The following is a 17,246-nucleotide window of genomic DNA, read 5'->3' as shown; positions in this document are numbered from 1 at the left end:
ACATACTTTTGTGTGATTGGTAGTGATAAGCCGCACTATGATAAATGATAACTTTCTTGCATATTATACAGGAACACACATACTCACAATCACATAATCCTTGACCCCCGTCATTACTCACCTGGCTGACATATGGGATTATACCACAGTTTTCCAGTAGTTTCTCCTAATGACTAATCAGGAAGTTACTTAGCCCCATGGAATGGCATCTACCTAAATAAAAAAGATGGAGATTGTACATAGGAACAACAGCACATCAAACAGGAAATGACAATTTTTCTGCATGATTTAATCTCTCTTTGAGGCAAAGTGGCAATAAACCATCCAAGTTAAAATGGAACTGATTTTTAATGAAAAAATTCCAGGAGAAGAGTATTAAAAACAATTTTGCTGAATCGATTAGAACATGGAGTTCTGTTATAAAAATGCTCGGAAGAAGTTTTACAATTTAAACATATTGAAACTCCCTAGTGTAAAACACTCTCAGCTAAATTATGGGAAAAGCCAATGTCATATCAGCACCAAACAATCACTCAGCATCAGAATGAAAAGAAGGAAATGTAGTTCTGAATCACTTGCCAAGGCTAAAGAAAGTAAAACTGTGGCCAAAGATGGATTGGTTGTGAATAACAGACCAAAAGGATGCATTTTAATTTGTGTTTGCCATTTAAATTTTGAAATAGGTAATTATCTTCAAACGTAGGGTAAATAGAACAGCATTAGAGGAACACAGAGAACAGGGAAAGAGAAGAGAGGGAGCAAAAAGGGCATAACAAGTAACTATGAGAAATGCATTTGAATTTTTAATTTGTCTCAACCAAAACATGCTATAAGCCATTATAGGTTAATGGATGCTATGTTTTCCCTTTTTAATTCTTGGTGTGAAATAAAGATTAGATTAAGCGTAAAATAAGTAGGTCTGGATACTCCTATAGTAAATCAGTGATTGACAATGTGTCTCTTCTGTAGTCATTAGTAATTCATTTTAATCTTTGCTTTTAACAACTTCACTGCTTGAGCAGCCCAACATCTACTACATTTGTCTGCCTGATTCTTCTACGATATGACTACACCTAAAACCTACTGGTCAAGTCATTATGCGTATCAGGCAAGAAATGGAAGAATTTTTTGAAGCAAATGTACTTGAAAATTTAATATAAAATTGTGGTTGCCAACCTATTTGAATATAATAATTGTTAAGCTTATTATAAGGGAAAATTTCAAAAACACAAAATTAAAGGGAAGACTATACTAAATCTCCATGTATCCATCATCCAGCTTTGACAACTATCAACGAAGGACCAATCTATAGTCCTGCTCATTCAGCCAGAATATTTTGAAGCAAATTCAAGATATGAAGCGATTTATTTTTGTTTTTAGTATAAAAGTTTGAGGGCCCTCCCCTCTTACATAACAGTGGTTGCATTTTTTTAAAATTCAAGTCTATTGGGGTGACAATGGTTAATAAATTTACATAGGTTTCAAGTGTACAATTCTGTAATACATCATCTATATTTCACATTGTGTGTTCAATGGTTACATTTTATTAATATTTGATTAAAAAAATCTACACGTATATATGAATTACTAACCACCTCACTCCCATCGCCTTGCTGTGACTCTGTGTCTCTCTCCCCATCCCAGGGGCCAGGAGGGGAAGTTCTACGCATAATAAAAACAGCTAGAAACATCATTTAGAATTGTGCTTATTATTTAGCACCTTTACATGTGCTCACAACAAAATATCGCTCACACTACTTTATTTCCCAGGAATATACTTGTCACGACATGCTTACAAGCAGGTTAGGAAAAATACATTAGAATTCTTAATAGAAACTTTTTTCTGTATCCACCAAACTATTATAGCATTTCTCTGCTAAAATAAAACAAAGAGCTAATACAGGCTACTGCTTTCTAAAAGTTGTTACCCTCCAACAGCTGTTTAGGGGCCTTTATGACACTAATATTACTTATGAAAAAAAGTCCAGATCCTTGTGGGCTGGAAATCTTCTTGAGAGCTGGCATGCTTGTTGGCAGTCTCCCCAAGAAGCTAAGGAACAAATGAGCAAAGACTATGTTCACACACTCGGAAATGACAGTTCCACAGTGCAGGCTTGGTACAGCATGTACATTTGCTTTGTATAGAAGACGAATGGTCAATGCTATTAAGCCAAAACTTCTCTTACATGTGAAATTCACTTCTGTAGGAAAAAAGAAAAAAGCTTCTCTTTTCTTTGTATGAGAGAATAATTTCTTTAGTTTCCTTGGAAAGGGGCTCTAAAAAAAAAAAATCTGGATTTCTGCTCAGTGCATACATGTAGTACTGATTAATGCTAATGGGATTCACATATTTAAAAAGAGTTCACTCGACCTCACGATTATAAATATCATTCAGAAAGTTTGTGATTGGAATTTATTGGTATGCATTTGATCCAGGTCAATTTTAACTCCTAAATTTTTATGTTAAAATGAATAGAATTATCTCCATTAAATCATATTTGACATTGATTATACCTATGTAAAGAGAAAAAATATAATAGTGTTATATTTGCAATTTATTAGTAAAAAACAATCATTGCCAATTGAATCCTTTTCTTAGTTTCATGGAAAAATCCTGTTTCGTAATTTTAAATTCCTGAAAAAAATGTGTTATTATTTGAAGATTCCAATTTTGGCTTTATTTTTCTAAACAAGTCCATTATGGAACTGAGCAAATAGAACACATAAGATAATGAAATCTTGCTTCTATAGTACAATGGTTTTCTAAAACATAGCTCAAACATGAAATAAATCTAGTTTTTAACCAGGGAAATTATTATCTTCTTCAGATGTACCATGTTAATTAAATTATGCCCAAATCCTAGTAGTTTGCATAATTGTATTTAATTTGCCAGAAGATCAAATTAGGGCATTGGACCTCTACTAAGAGGAAATGCTGTTTAGTGAGCAAGGTATATCACACTCTAAAGAAACTAAAATGCATTTGTAATTTTAGAAATAGTAAACTATAGTCTTCTCTTTAGAGGCCCAATGAATAGAACTCTCCCGCACTCTCCACAAAATGCACCTGGTTAAATATTTGTAATCATGCAATATGGTTAAACATTAGTTTAAAAGCTCGTTTATTTCATCCCCTTCCAGATTAGTGTCAATACCTTAAATACATTTTCTGGTCATTCAGCTAACCTATCATTAAAATGTAAAACTTCAGACACTGAACTTTCATCCATTACTTCTTTCTTATGTTGACCTTAAACAAATAGCCAGATATTTCTTCAGCAAAATAGATTTATTCAAGAAAACAGAGAATTGCAATTCAGGACACGCAGTTTAACGTCAAATCACATGCAAGTCAAGAGACCGAAGGAGAAAAACTTTCTTTTATAGGGAAAGAAGGGGTTCAGAGGGCTGTTCTAAACAAAGAGTCCATTGGAGGAAACTGGGAGTTTGAAGTATGGTAGCTTTTCATTGGCTGAGTTGTAACATTCTTTCATTGGCTGAGAAGTTGTTGGGCAAGGAGAAGATCCTACTTTCTTTCTGCTGGAGTAATAGAGTAGAAAAAGATCTTCCTGTTTGAGGTGCAAAGTAGTCTCTTCCTATTTGGAGTAATTGACAATGAGTGGTAGGGTGTGAGAGCTCCCCCTACAGGCCCTCCCAAGTCCAATTTAAATATGGTTTCCAATTACTATTCTTCACACTTATACTTCCTTCTCCTGGGATTAATATGTTTTCTCTATACTAAATAAAATTTTTTACTTCTCATCTCCACCCCTTAGAAACAGTGTACTCTATAACCAACTTGTTGTTTTTTCTTTTTTAAAGCAACTGAGAAGAACTTATTTATAATGGAGAAAAGAAGATCGCTAAAATTGTGTAAGAAGTAAAAAATTTGCTGTACAGGACTCTCAAGATGTTTTGATAAAACAACATTCTTTGATAAAACAACATTATTGGATGTTACTTTACTCTTGGACAAAAAGTGCCCAAGCAAACTTTGTGGTATTTGGTATTCAGTGACTTTGGCCTACCCTGAGCTGCTGGGTATTCTACCAGCCACCCTGAAAATCATGTTGGTTATAAAAAGCCAGGTCTACCTTGGAATTCTGGATTATAACGACTTTGGCCTAGTTCTGGGTTACTTATTGGCTAGTGTAACCCATCTAAAACAGTGATATAGTCAAACATAGATTATCACTAGAATCATTCAAGGCATCTTTGAAAAAATACATATTTTCAGAGAACCAACCCACATTTATTGAATTGAAGTCGAGAAGTGGAGTTGAAATAGAGGTAGGATGAGGCAATAGCTGGGAATCAGAATTTTAAAAAAATTCCCCAGATGATTTTTTAAAAAACAGCTTTATTATTATATAATTTGCATACTATACAATTCATCCATTTAAAGCATACACTTCAATTATTTTTAGCATGTTCATAGATATTTACAGCCATTATCAGTGTCAACATTAGACCATTTTTATCATCTCAAAAGAAACCCCACACTATTGAGCTACTATCCTGTCATGCCCCCCCTTTCAGCTCTGAGATACCATTTCTGATTCTATAGATTTCCCTATTCTTGATTTTCATAAGAATGGAATCACACATATGTGATCTTTTATGACTGGTTTCTTTTCCTTAACATAATGTTTCAAGATCCATCCAAGTTGTAGCATGTGTTAGCACTTCATTACTTTTTATGTCCAAATATTCCATTGTATGGGTATACCACACTCTGTTTACCCATTGATGTGTTGATAGACATTTTGGTCCCCAGAGGTCTAATCATTGGCCATATTTGGTAGCTACTAGTAGAAGGGAACCAAGTGTTGACCTCAGGGCAGTTTCAAGCTCTCCTCACAAAGCAGCCCAGGGTCCTACACTGCAAGAGAGGAAGAAAAGCATGGTGGGAAAGGCAGGGCTTGGGATGGAATTCTGGCTCTGTATTTTTTAGTCATATGACCTGGATAGTGTCTTTAATTCTCTCTACCTCCATTTTCTTATTTTTAAAATAGGAATAATGATATTTACTTCATAGACTTGTTGCAAGGATACATGACAAAATCAGAGTAAAGTGCCTAAAATTGCCTGCCACACAGGTATTTTACACATGACAGATATCATTATTATTATTATTGTTGAAATAAACCAAAGCAACCATTTATATACAGAGTTACAAAAGTTGGATACATTATTTCACTCTAGAAAATAAGTTATTATAAATTAAATAAGCCTCTCCAAGCTATAAAAATGTAAAAGGATAGTTCCGGTCAAGATGGCAGAATAGGTAAACACTGTGCTTACCTTCTCTCATGACCACATCAAAATTACAACTAAACTACAAAACAACCATCATCAAGAATCACCTGAAATCTTGCTGAAGCAAAGCCTTACGACTAAGGGTATACAAAAGATACCACCTCAAGACTGGTAGGAGGGGCAGAGACAGAGAACGAGCTGGTTCCACACCCACGTGTGATGATTAAAAATCAGGAGGGATATCTTGACTGTGGAGGTTGCCCCTGGAGAAGCAAGGGTTCCCAGCCCTACACCCGGCTCCCCAGTCCAGGGTTCTAGTGCCAGTGAGAGAAGTCCCCATAATTTCTGGTTGTAAAAACCAGCGGAGGTTGTGTCTGAGTGAGATGGAGGGTGGCTGCCCTCCCAGACACTCCTCTTACCACACACAGACTTACTCACTGATGGAAAAACTGGCTCTGAGCTCCAGCACTGAGGCAGTAGCTGGAGAGGCAACAGGGACAAATGGGAGGGGAACTGAATTGTCTGGCTTCAGGACGAGAGCTGGAGGAGCAGCTTTCTCCCAGACGGAGGAGTTGGAAGTAGCCACTGTTTCTCTGTTAAGCCCTCCTCTTTCCCAGTGTGTGGACATAGGGGCCGCCATATTTCAGTTTCCATCCAGCTAGCTGACACCATTCTTGTTTGCCATACCCTGGTGATTCTGAGAAAACCCTTTCACCCAATTTTCAGGAACACCCAAGCTGCTTCCAGTGCTTTTTGTCTATACGCCACCTGCCTTGGCTCATGCTGCAGACTTTCCTAGTGCCTCTCAAAGGTTCACAGACCCCAGAAAAGCAGTATCTGGCTTGAATGTGTCCTCTACCTCTGGCTGAGCAACCCTAAGCCTGGCACCAGAGGTAGCTGGCCTTGGTTGGCAGCATGGCCTCTTAAGGCACTTCCACGCACTATACAGGCAGTGGACATCGGTGGATTTCTTTGTGGCTCTTGCCCAGTGGCCCTGGGTGAGGCACAGGCTGTGGCTGAATTTGGGGCTGGTGCCTGCAGTGGCCAGCTTCAAAACAAACTGGAGTATCACCCAGCTGTCTCCAAAGATGACATACACAAGGGGAAGATTGGATAGGCACCAGAGACGTGCTGAGACAGATCCTGCTCTGTAGGGTCAGCCTCTGCATCACAACTCCTCCACTGTAGTAACAGCTAGTTCTCACAACCAATGAGCAAAGGGTCAATCCCTCCCATTGACATGCAAATAGCAACCAAGGCTCAACTACAACAAGAGGGTTACACATGGAGTGCACAGCTCAGGTGATACAGAAGACTGTGACACTAAGTCCCACAGCACACTTACTACACAAGACCACTCTACTAAGACCAGAGGCACAGCATCCCTACCTAACACATAAAAACAAATACAGGGAGGCAGCCAAAATGGGGAGACAAAGAAACATGTCCCAAATAACAGAACAGAACAAAGCTCCAGAAAAAGAACTAAACAAAATGAAGACAAGCAATTTACCAGACGCAGAGTTCCAAACACTTGTTATAAGAATGTTTAATGATCTCAGGGAAAACTTCAACAAAGAGATAGGAAGCACAAAAATGAGATAGAAAACAAGCAAAAAAGAACCAGTCAGGAATAAATAATACAATATCAAAAATGGAGAGTACATTACAGGGAATTGACTGTAGATTAGATGAAGCACAGGGTTGAATCAGTGATTTAGAAGATAAGGTAGCAGAAAACATCCAATCAGAACAGCAAAAAGAAAAAAGAATCCAAAAATATGAGGATACTATAAAGGGTCTCTGGGACAATGTCAAGCATACCAACATGCATAATATAGGGGTACCAGAAGGAGAAGAGAGAGTGCAAGGAATTGAAAAGCTACTTGAAGAAATAATGACAGAAAACTTCCCTAACCTGATGAAGGAAACAGATATACAAGCCCCGAAAGCACACAGAGTCCCAAACAAGATAAACCCAAAGAGACCCACACCAAGACATATCATAATTAAAATGCCAAAGGTTAAAGACAAAGAAAGAATCTTAGAAACAGCAAGAGGGCTTCTCCCGCCAGGTCTGAGCCTCACCAGCTCCTCCCCCCAGGAGACCGTTGCAGTCGGCCAACCCTTGCTCCACTGTAATCATGTGCAACAGAAAGCTGGTGATCAAAACTGCCCATATGTCTGAGGAGATGCAATAGGACTCAGTGGAGTGTGCTACTCAGGCGTTGGAGAAATATAACATAGAGAAGGACATTGCGGCCCACATTAAGGAGTTTGACAAGAAGTACAACCCCACCTGGCACTGCATCGTGGGGTGGAACTTTGGTAGTCACATGACACATGAAACCAAACATTTCATCTACTTCTACCTGGACCAAGTGGCCATTCTTCTGTTCAAATCTGGTGAGAAGCATGGACTGTGCTACTCACACAGTGATCCATCCAAAAACAAGGACTGCAGCCTAAATTCCAAATACCACAGGCTGAAATCTTCAGCTTTGCCTAAAGGAATACCTTGATCTTGAACCTTTGTGTTTTGTACAAGGCTTTCTCTGTACTCATTTGTTTTGGTTATAAAACAATTAGCAGAAAAACAAACAAACAAACAAAATAGCATGAGAAAAGCAGTTCATTACCTACAAGGGGTTCCCGTAAGACTGTCAGCTGATTTCTCAACAGAAACTTTGCAGGCCAGAAGGGATTGGTAGGAAATATTCAAAGTAATGAAAAGAAAGGACCTACAAAAAAGATTACTCTACCCAACAATGCTATCATTTACAATTGGAGGATAAAGAGCTTCTCACACATGAGAAAGCTAAAGGAATTCATCACCACCAAACCAGTATTACAAGGAATGTTAGAGGAACTTCTTAAAGATGAAAAAAAAATTCTAAATATGAATAATAAAGTGGCAATAACTACATACCTATCAACAATTACTTTCAATGTAAATAGATTAAATGCTCCAATCAAAAGATATGGGGGCCAAATGGCCAAGAAAACAACACTCTTATATATGCTGCCTGCAGGAGACTCACTTCAGATTGAAAGACATACACAGACCAAAAGTAAAGGGATTGCAAAAGATATTTCATGAAAATGGAAACAAACAAACAAATAAAAAAGCTGGGGTAGCAATACTTATACCAGACAAAATGGACTTTAAAACAAAGACTGTAATAAGAGACAAAGAAGGACCAAATAATCCCACTTCTGGATATTTTTCTGAACAAACCCAAAATGCTACTTTGAGGGGATGTGTGCATCCATATGTTCAAAGCAGCATTGTCTACAATGGCCAAGATGTGGAGGCAGCCTGGGTGTCCATCAATAGATGAATGGATAAAGAGGAGGTGGTACATATATACAATGGAATATTGCTTGGCTATTGAAGGAAATGGATCCTTGCCATCTGCGGTGGCATGGATGGACCTGGAGTATATTGTGTTGAGTGTAGTACGTCAGACAGCAAAAGACAGATGCAATGTGGTTTCACTTATATGTGGAATCTAAAGAAAAAAATAAACAAACATAACAGAAACAAATTCATAGATACAGAGAAAAGTTTGATGATTGCCAGATGGGAGTGGGATTGGGTTGAGTTGAAAAGGTGAAGGAATTAATAAGTACAAAGAGGTTGTTACACAGTAGTCATGGGGATATAGGGTATAGCATAAGGAATATAGTCAATAATGTAATAATTGTATGGCATCAGATGGGTACTAGATCTATCGGGGTGATAGATGGGAAGGGGGTTGGGGGCAAGGTGAAAAGGGGGGAAGGATTAAGAAATACAAATTGGTAGTTATAAAATAGTAATGGGGGTGTAAAGTAAAGCATAAGGAATATAATCAATAATATGATAATAACTATGTACGAGTCTAACAATTACGTTCTCGAACTTGCCACCACATACTTACATTGGCAGCACTGAACAGCTCGGTAAGGTTTCATAAACTTGGTATATCAGTGTCTCACAGCTGTGTTCATGTCGATCTGTGGCAGTGTCTTGCTGAGTAGCATTCATTATTGTTGCGTGTTTTTGTGTGCCATCACGAGAATGTCTGAGCTTGAATTAGAGCAATGAACAAACATTAAATTTCTTGTTCAACTTGGCAAGAGTGGAAGTGAAATCAGGGACATGTTAGTCCAAGTTTATGGAGATAATGCCATGAAGAAAACAGCAGTGTAAATGGATTAAACGGTTTTCTGAAGGGAGAGAATGTGTCACTGATGAAGAGAGGTCAGGGAGGCCAGTAACAAGCAGAACTGATGTAAACATTGCAAAAACTTATCGAATTGTGCATCAAAATCATCAGCTGACTGTGAGAAGCATAGCAGACAAAGTAAACATCAATAAAGAAACAGTTAGGAAGATCTTAACTGAAAATCTTGACATTGAGAAAGGTGTGTACAAAAACAGTCCCGAAGGAGCTCAACGATGAACAAAAGCAAAGGAGAGTCGAAGTTCGCCAAGACCTTTTGGAGAAGCAAGACAATATTTTGGGCCATGTTATTACTGGTAATGATACATGGGTGTACCAACATGATCCTGACAAAGCATCAAAGTGCACAATGGAAGTCAGCCATTTCTCTCCAGCCAAAAAGTTCCGTCAGTCTAAATCAAGAGTTAAAATGATATTACTAAACTTTTTTGATATCAGAGGGATTATTCATTATGAATTTGTACCAACTGGACAAACAGTTAACCAAGTTTACTATTTGGAAGTGCTGAAAAGGCTGGTTTTGTCTAACTTGAAAAAGTTAGACAAAAACTATCTGAACTTTTCGCCAACAATTCATGGCTCTTGCATCGCGACAATGTACTAGCTCCCATGCCACTATCTGCAAGGGAGTTTTTAGCCAGTAAACAAATAACTTTATTGGAACACCCTCCCTACTCACCTGATCTGGTCCCCAATTACTTCTTTCTTTACCCCAAAATAAAGGACATATTGAAAGGAAGACATTTTGATGACATTCAGGACATCATGGGTAATACGACGACAACTCTGATGACCATTCCAAAAAAAAAATTCCAAAATGGCTTTGAAGGGTGGACTAGGCACTGGCATTGGTGCACAGCTTCCCAAGGAGAATACTTTGAAGGTGACCACAGTGATATTCAGCAATGAGGTATAGAACACTTTTTCTAGGATGAGTTTGTGAATGTAATGGTCGGATCTTGCCAGGTGAGTACTAGTCAGAGGGATCAATTTGTAAATTACATAAATTTCTAAGCACTAATTCATACACCTGAAATTAATATAAAATAATATTGAATATCCCAAAAACATTCCAAAAAACAATTGAACCAAAGGAAAAAAACAGAGGAAAAATAAAAAGAAAGTAAAAGGACAGACTGGGAAGCATAATTCCTTCAGTTTTTTGGACTAAAGTCAACGTAACAAATAAAAGTCCACTTTTTCATTCAGAAAAAAAAGCTGCTTCTGATTAAGAGTACTAATCCTATTTTCCTTATTTCATTGCAATTTCAATGCCTACATTTACTCTGGATCTTCTGAAAGTTCAACCCATATGTGTATGTATGTTTATGTGCACACATACACACACACATACACACACGTGTGCACAGACAAACTTACTATGTGTTTATAATTATAGTTAATAATTAACTATGTCATCAACAAGACAAATAATAACAAATGTTGGAGAGTTTCTGGAGAAAATGGAACCCTCATACACTTTTGGTGGGAATGCAGATTGGTGCAGCTACTGTGGAAGGCAGTGTAGGGGTTCCTCAAAAAGTTAAGAATAGAATTACCATATAACCCAGAAATCCCTCTCCTGGGTATCTACTCAAAAAATCTGAAAACATTTATCTGTAAAGATATATATGCTCCAATGTTCACTGCAGCTTTATTTATGGTGGCCAAGACATGGAAACAACCAAAATGTCCTTCGATGGATGACTGAATAAAGAAGTTGTGGTATATATACACCATGGAATACTATTCTGCCATAAGAAAAGATGAAATAGTACTATTTGTGACAACATGGATGGATCTTGAGATTATTATGCTGAGTGAAATAAGTCAGACAGAAAAAGTAGAGAACCATATGATTTCACTGGTATGTGGTATATAAAACTGAAAACAACCAAAGAACAAGACAAAAAAATAAAGAAACAAAAACTCATAGACACAGACAACAGTTTAGTGGTTACCAGAGGGTAAGGGGGTGGGGGGTGGGAGATGAGGGTTAGGGGGATCAAATATATGGTGATGGAAGAACTGACTCTGGGTGTTGAACACACAATGGGATTTATAGATGCTGTAATACAGAATTGTACACCTGAAATCTATGTAATTGCACTAATAATTGTCATCCCAATAAACTTTCATTTAAAAAACTAAATAATTAATTAACTGTGTGCCAAGCAATGTATGTAAACCCTTACTATGTGCAAAGCAATGATTTGTATGTTCATGAATATACCTAATCCTTCCAACAATCTTATATGGTCAGCTAAGGAAATTGAAGCATAGCAGAGTCAAGGACCTTGATCTGGATCATATAGCAAGTGAGTAGCAGGGCCCAGTGACACTTGTATAGTTAGTCTTCCATTTGCATGTCTTAAACCACTAACTCTGTGATTAATTTTTTATAGCAGCCACAGAAAAACTAACATTTCACATTATTAAATTTTTGGAATAAAAGTGATTCCAGTGGACTATGGAAGACACAAAAATGCAATTTAAAACGACTTACTTTAAATTAAATATTAATCTCTTGTTGCTACTAAGTGTGACTCTACTTCATTTTAATTAGATTATGGGAGTATGGGGAGCTTTTAATAGTCATGAATTAGGTTCTTCTTGTTTCACAGAAGACACTCATAGAACGCAAGCCTGTGCTTTTTCTCTGACTGTTAGGTTAACTAAAGTAACCAAATAAATATCCAAGTGTTTGAGAAACAGGATATAAGTAAAAGGATTAATTAGGACAGGGATTATTGTTTTGCTATAGCAACAACATGCATTGTCTTGGGCAACAACACTAACAAGTTGATGACTTTGTTCAATGGTGACATAAGTAGGAACATCCAAGACATATGAGGGGACTGTACAAAGTGAGGAAAATCAAAAATTTTTAAATATATATGTGATGAAATTGATTTTAAAAGCAATGCTTGGGAACTTCAGAGGATTGTAATTTTTCACTTCAAAGGTTGCTAGTTCTCACTGATCTTCCTCATTACTATCCTATACACCTGTAGACTAGACCTTATACAATGAACTCTAAGATCCTATCCATATGTGGCTAATATGGTGTAACAAATATGATTTTAACTCAATGGACTATCATTCCAAGACTAGGCTTAGATTTTCTTCTATACCTGATTTTCTTTTTTTTTTCTTTTTTAAGATTTTATTGGGGAAGGGGAACAGGACTTTATTGGGAACAGTGTGTACTTCCAGGACTTTTTCCAAGTCAAGTTGTTGTCCTTTCAGTCTTAGTTGTGGAGGGCGCAGCTCAGCTCCAAGTCCAGTTGCCATTGTTAGTTGCAGGGGGCGCAGCCCACCATCCCTTGGGGGAGTCGAGGGACCTAATCGGCAACATTGTGGTTGAGAGCCCACGCTGAGCCACCCGGGAGCTCAGCGGCAGCTCAACTCAAGGTTGCCTGTTCGATTCCTCGACTCCTGCAAGGGATGGTGGGCTCCAACCCCTGCAACTAAGATTGTATACAGGATTTTCTTCAAATAACATTTGTTGCAACAAAATTTGAACAATAATATTCATTCAGTTCCATAATAGCTAGTATCTGATACAATTCCCTTGTTTAATACAGTTGACCTTCAATATAGAATTGTCCATTTTAAAATAAATATTCTATCATGGATTAAACCTCTGCTTAAGCGTATTATCTGGTCATAGTCCCCATTATCATTTGTCTGTGTATGTTCCCACAGGACTGCTGTGCCCAGCTTTCCTTTGCTTGTTTTCAGATGAAAATGAATAGTGCAGAACTGTGGACAAATTGTATAATTGGATAAAGTCATATTCTCTGCCTCCAGGCTGTTCTGTCCCCTTCTAACTCTCCTCCTCCATCAAAACAGGAAAGAGTTTGATATCATCATTTATAGCTAAAACTGATTCAGATATTTCTATTTTTAAGCTTCTTATCTCTAATTGTGGAATGAAAGGATTTATCAACAAAGTGATTATTTTTTCTGTTAGGCAAAATAGACTTTAGTGGAAGGGTAAATGCTGGATTAGATGCTAACCCTGAAGGCAAAGCAATTTGAGTTATGTGAGGGTGATATGTGTGCTGGGGGAAAGGGAAGTTGTGGTGAGAGAGGTTTATGCAGAGAAAATGACCAGAAAGAACACCGGGGTATGTAAGAATCTCTCCTTCTTCCATGTCTTCTCTTCTCTCAAGCCTAATGTCTCTCCTTTCACTCTTTGGCTCAAGAGTCTCAAATTTATGAGCTCTGGAGTCCATTCATCTTGATCCCCTCCCTTCACTGTAGTTTTCATAAAATTATTCAAAATATAATGGGTAAGAGCATTGACTTTAGAGCAGGATTTGAATCCTGGCTCCTCCACTAATAGGCTGTGTGACTGTGAATGAGTTATTTAACTTTGCTATGTTTGGGCTTATTTATACGTAAAATGAGGAAAATCATAATACATGTAAATTTCATAGGACAATGGACCTTAGCAAGAAGTCAATAAACATTAACCATTTTTGGTATTATTCAAATCTAGCTAAGTTAATCTTTTCTTGCTCTTCTAGATTCCTAAAGTGTTTTTAATAACTCTGGTAGAAAACTTAACAGAATACGCCTAATAGTTCTACTCATATTTATTTAGGCCTGGGATCCCTAAAAAACAGAGCCTGAGGCATGGATTAAATTATTAAGCTTTGTATGGGAGGTACAATTGCAAGACAGTGACAGTGAGGGAAAAGGAAGAGTGTGGGAAGGATAAGAAGTAACCCAGGTTATTCTGCTGGTCACCGCTTCATAATAAGCCATGAAAAGACTATGACCATCACTTGCAAGGCTGACCTGCTCAGTCACACTGAGAAATTGTGCCTGAGACTGGATGCGAGGGAGTGAGGAGAGAGAATTGCTCTGTTTGACTCCCTCTGGTTCAGATTGACCCCACAGGAAGTTAATTCTCCTGTTCTTCTGGATATAATATCTAATCCAGAAGCCAAATCTCATGCCCTGGGTTGAGGTGTTTCATCTGAGCCCACAAGTGTCAGAAGCACCCACAGATTCTGTGCATATGGCTGGTTACCTGGCTACATAGTGATAACCGAAGCAGAGGCTAGTATTCTTAGACAAGCAATTAGCCTGCTTCAGGCAGTGGACCCCATGTGAGGCATAGAGTAGGTTCTATTATAGAAGCTTCTGAGGAGTAGCTGATGGCCTGGAATGCAGGGAGGCAAGGCCAATGGGATCGAGGGGGTATATAAGCTATGCTTTATGTATTTTCTATTTTATAAAGATTATAAGTTCTTTTAGAACAAGACTATGTGATTTCATCATTGAGTCCTCTAAACTATAATGCTACATTCTTTATCTTAGGTGAGTTTGACCTCAAAGTGTGATTTCAAAATAGCTAGCAGGGAAGGTCAAGAAGTAGGTAAAATTGAGCAGGACTGGGAAACCACTCAGCAGTTCAAACTGGAGTTAACAAAAGAGCATGTCAAACTGGAGTTTGATGCAAGACAGAGCTAAGGGCCTAATTTGCCTGGGATATGACAACAATGGAGATATTAAAAATCAGGCGGTAGAGCATCCTGGCTTCATTGGAAGTGAAGTGAGTGGTATGTAGCACCACAGCCAGCAGCTGATAGGAGACAAGATCCAGTTCCCAGGAATAGAGCACAGGGTGTTAAAGATCCAGCCAGTTGGATTGGGGTTCAAAGTATGGTTTCAGTTTCAGGCAGTGAACTGGAATCAAAAATTGGGAAACAAAAGCAAAAGCCTTCATTGCTGGGCTGTACGAACATGGCAGGGATATTGCAAATGGATGAAACTATTAGTACCATTTATATTAATAACAGCAATAATAGGTAGTCAATATTTATTAGGTATGCTATTTTTCTAAATTATGTTACTTAATTTTCCCAATAACTCTCTTAGATAGATACTTTTATTATTTCCATTTTCCAGATGAGGAAATCAAGAGTCAGGCAAGTTAAACAACTTGCCCACAGTCACACCACTACGGAATAAAGGTACTGGGATCTAACTCCTGAGGGGTCTGGTCCAGAGCACATACCTTCAGTCACCATTTAAAGTATTAAGTTAAATAAGGCTGACAGAGTTCATGGCAGTTCAATTCATATAGTAAGTACTCCGTGAATGTTATCAATCATCATTGTTATTATTAGTAGTATTATAACAGACACAGTACTATTACCTGTGGCAGTAGTAATCACAGTAACGGCAGCGGTAGGTATACGGAACTTGGGGTCAGGCCTATTGACTGTCTTGGTTCACAGGAGAGGACGGATGAGACAGGAACTGGTCTAGGGCATAGGGCTGAGCGTCAGATGTAAGGAAGAAGACCAAATACAGGGACATATAACGAGAACCTTGCCCTTTTAACAAATCTAATTGCGAGGTAACATAGAATAGGAGTTAAAAGCTTGGACTTTAGAATTACAAAGGCCTATGTTCTGTTATTTATTAGCAATGAGACCTTGGGGAAGTTACCCAACAGATGTGAGCTTCAAATAATTCACATCTGTACCTAGCAGAGTGTCCAGCATAGAGTAATTATTCAATACAAGCTTGTAGAATTAACTCGCTGCTTCATTTCCAAACATTTCTACTCTAAAAGAAATAATAAAAACATACATATAGTTGTTCTTTAAACTTCTAAATACCAAGCAAATTCATCCCCCTGAGTGTAGCTACTTTGTCAACAGATATAATTTGTCACCCATACCCATCTAACATTTCAGTAGCCTCCTAAGCTGTGCTCTAAAACTGTAGTACAACTGAGAAAAATGTGTGACATGCTATTTCTGTCATCCTGATTCTATGTTGCTACAGCAGGTATTCCTGTGTCATTCATTTATCTAAAGTTATTTTGATTTGACAAGGAGGAAAAAAATTTGAAGACAGTGCCTATTTTTCCCCCCAATGCAGGTCACTTTTAAAAACAATAGCTTTCATTTTAACTATGGTGCAATTATTCTTGAAAATAAATATATATTAGAAGGAACAGGTCATCTCTTTCGTTGGTACCCTTTCACTATAAATTTGAATTCTATTTCCTGAGACTCAAAGGAAATAATGCTTTAATTCATAAGAGAAAGAGAAGGAGGTGGGGTGAAGAAAGAGAGAGAGTGAGAGAGAGAGAAAGAGGAGAAAGAGAGAGAGAGAGAGAGAGAGAGAGAGAGAGAGAGAGAGAGAGAGAAAAGAACATTACTGCCACCTCTCGCTGACTTCTCTAGAACTGAGAAAATGTTGAGGAAATCTGGCACTTGCTTGCCAAAAGTTCACACAGACAGTCTGACTTTTGTTTTTACTTCCATGACCTTTCATGGCTCTCAGTGCAGTCAAACCAACTTTGCATATATACTGACACTATGGAAACCACACAGATAAGCAGTTTTGGGTTTGCACGCTGTATTTACTTTGGCACTTAACAATGATACACATATTTTCCTGTTAGAGCTCCCAAAGGCTTTGTTCTGATCCTGAGTTGCTTTTCTCTTTTATTTAGCTTTTGGATTGCTTCACAATTACTCCAAAAATGCTTGTATTTTTAAAACTTTTTTTTTCTTTTTTGCCTAAGTATAGTTCTATTTTGTTTTCTAGTGCATTGTATTGTTTGCTTTAACAGAAGTAGGAAGGGTCCTGTTCAAGCTGGAAACACTCTACTGCTGAGCTTCTGGAGGGATACAAATAGAGGAGTGAGAAAGGACTCTGCAGTCCCTAGAGGAACAGACATGGCAGTGGGGTCACCCTCACATCCATAAATGTTCTCTATTT

At 37.9% G+C, this 17,246-nt stretch overlaps 1 long non-coding RNA gene and 1 pseudogene across 8 annotated transcripts in view; one reads left to right on the top strand and one right to left on the bottom strand.

The window, feature by feature from the left end:
- Nucleotides 1-17,246, bottom strand: part of LOC109459344 (uncharacterized) — a 144,402-nt gene that overhangs the window by 40,262 nt on the left and 86,894 nt on the right. For 6 of the 8 annotated variants that reach the window (XR_012491650.2, XR_012491648.2, XR_012491649.2 and 3 more), the window contains exon 2: nucleotides 122-213. This is a non-coding gene — a long non-coding RNA (uncharacterized LOC109459344). Of the gene's footprint in view, nucleotides 1-121; nucleotides 214-15,663; nucleotides 15,773-17,246 lie in introns of all 8 variants that reach the window. The other 2 variants (XR_012491647.2, XR_012491651.2) reach the window with 2 other exon arrangements.
- LOC109459339 (dynein light chain 1, cytoplasmic pseudogene) lies at nucleotides 6,594-7,781 on the top strand (annotated as a pseudogene).

The sequence above is a fragment of the Rhinolophus sinicus genome, chromosome 7 (assembly GCF_057876585.1).
Source record: "Rhinolophus sinicus isolate RSI-liver-muscle chromosome 7, RSI-T2T, whole genome shotgun sequence".
Lineage (NCBI taxonomy): Eukaryota > Metazoa > Chordata > Mammalia > Chiroptera > Rhinolophidae > Rhinolophus > Rhinolophus sinicus.
Note: the sequence above shows the minus strand (reverse complement) of the source record. Positions and strands in the feature narration are given on the sequence as shown.